The sequence below is a fragment of the Schistocerca piceifrons genome, unplaced genomic scaffold, assembly GCF_021461385.2.
Source record: "Schistocerca piceifrons isolate TAMUIC-IGC-003096 unplaced genomic scaffold, iqSchPice1.1 HiC_scaffold_1158, whole genome shotgun sequence".
Taxonomy (NCBI): domain Eukaryota; kingdom Metazoa; phylum Arthropoda; class Insecta; order Orthoptera; family Acrididae; genus Schistocerca; species Schistocerca piceifrons.
The window spans coordinates 67501-70000 of NW_025726970.1; the positions used below are offsets into that span (position 1 = coordinate 67501).

Here is a 2500-nt window from a genome sequence, read left to right on the forward strand (position 1 = left end):
CCCATAGGCACTCAGGAGCGACAGGCTCCGAGTGCGGGAGAAGGCGGTCACGGATGAAGCCGGCGGTGGAGATCGGCTTCTTCGTGAAGAGGTCCGCCCAGAAGTCCAGCAGACCGGGGATGTCGGGTGGCGGCTGCAGCAGGGTGCCGTCCAGCAAGCCGCGCACGCAACGTGCACGCGACCTACGGAAGGCGTCCTGTGTGCGCGCGTATTCCCAGCGGCGCCGCTTGCGCTTCTGCAGCGGCGGGGCGGCAGGCGGCCGCTTGGATGATTGGCGCGGCCGCTGTGTCCTGGTGATCGACCTCTCCCCCCTGGACCCGACCGACGCAAGGGCATCCGGGAGCATGCCCAGGATGACATCGGGCGGCGTGCCCCGCCCCAGACCAATGACTCGATCCAGGGCAGAGAAACGCTGGGCGGAAGCAGGTAGCCCCGCCAGATGCTCCCAGATGGCGGCGTCAGTCGGCCCCTCCGGCGGCGGCCCGGTGGTGTCGGCCGCGAAGTCCTCGGCTGCGTCGACGGGCGGCGCAGCGGCCTCGCCCGCGTCAGGCAGCGAGCTCGCTGCTCCACGGCGGGACGCCGGCTCTTCGCCCCGACCGATCTCAAGTGCCTCCATGAATTGGCGGACAAGCTGCTTGTGGGCAGCTTGCCGCCGTCGGCACTTGATTGCCTCAAGCGTTCGGTCGGGGAACATCCTGGTAAGTTCTTGATTTACAAAGAAGAACCGGGCGTCCCTCTCAAGGAACAGTTCGGCCTCTGCCTTGGCGAGCGACAGGACTTCTTCCTCCGTCCACCTCGCGCGATGCCTCTCCGTCACGATCTCAGCGTTGGCGGCCGCAGGGTGTTGGCGGCGGCGATGGACCCCGAGACCGTTCTTCGTGGTAAAAGTGCGGTGGCACTCACTGCAAGCAAAGGGAGCTACACAAACTATCGCATTTTCGTTACGGCCGGTTGGCCGGATAGGTGCTGGGGTAGCTGGGGTGGCACCTTCAGCGGAAGGGCCACCATCTCTTGTTTCTTGTCGGCTGCCCCCAACTATAAAGGGATAATGCGAGGGGGGGCTGGTAACCCCCCCAAGCCCCTGGTGCGGTCTTCCACTCTGCGAAAATCAGCGGGCCCACGAGAAGGGGAGAAGACCGCAGGAGAGGAGAGGCTAAGAGGGCTAGGCCCATGTATTGCGCATCACTCTCCCTGTAACTATAACCCAAGGAAGGCACCTCGCAGCAGCAGCACGACTACATCAAGACCGCACTTCGGAAAGCCAAGTCCGGATGCAGCCACACCGCCGCCACTTGGCCACCTTAAGAGAGTCATAGTTACTCCCGCCGTTTACCCGCGCTTGCTTGAATTTCTTCACGTTGACATTCAGAGCACTGGGCAGAAATCACATTGCGTCAACACCCGCTAGGGCCATCGCAATGCTTTGTTTTAATTAGACAGTCGGATTCCCCCAGTCCGTGCCAGTTCTGAGTTGATCGTTGAATGGCGGCCGAAGAGAATCCGCGCACCCGCGCGCCCCCGGAGGAGCACGCTAAGGCGGACGCGGCCTCGCAGCAAGGAAGATCCGTGGGAGGCCAAGGCACGGGACCGAGCTCGGATCCTGCACGCAGGTTGAAGCACCGGGGCGCGAACGCCGCGCAGGCGCGCGCATCCTGCACCGCCGGCCAGCACGAGGCCGACCAACGGCGAGAGCAGACCACGCCCGCGCTAAACGCCCGCACTTACCGGCACCCCTACGGCACTCACCTCGCCCAGGCCCGGCACGTTAGCGCTGACCCACTTCCCGACCAAGCCCGACACGCCCCGATCCTCAGAGCCAATCCTTATCCCGAAGTTACGGATCCAATTTGCCGACTTCCCTTACCTACATTATTCTATCGACTAGAGGCTCTTCACCTTGGAGACCTGCTGCGGATATGGGTACGAACCGGCGCGACACCTCCACGTGGCCCTCTCCCGGATTTTCAAGGTCCGAGGGGAAGATCGGGACACCGCCGCAACTGCGGTGCTCTTCGCGTTCCAAACCCTATCTCCCTGCTAGAGGATTCCAGGGAACTCGAACGCTCATGCAGAAAAGAAAACTCTTCCCCGATCTCCCGACGGCGTCTCCGGGTCCTTTTGGGTTACCCCGACGAGCATCTCTAAAAGAGGGGCCCGACTTGTATCGGTTCCGCTGCCGGGTTCCGGAATAGGAACCGGATTCCCTTTCGCCCAACGGGGGCCAGCACAAAGCGCATCATGCTATGACGGCCCCCATCAACATCGGATTTCTCCTAGGGCTTAGGATCGACTGACTCGTGTGCAACGGCTGTTCACACGAAACCCTTCTCCGCGTCAGCCCTCCAGGGCCTCGCTGGAGTATTTGCTACTACCACCAAGATCTGCACCGACGGCGGCTCCAGGCAGGCTCACGCCCAGACCCTTCTGCGCCCACCGCCGCGACCCTCCTACTCGTCAGGGCTTCGCGGCCGGCCGCAAGGACCGGCCATGACTGCCAGAC

At 63.2% G+C, this 2500-nt stretch overlaps 1 pseudogene; it reads right to left on the bottom strand.

The window, feature by feature from the left end:
- Positions 1-2500, bottom strand: part of LOC124728406 — a 7959-nt pseudogene that overhangs the window by 3775 nt on the left and 1684 nt on the right.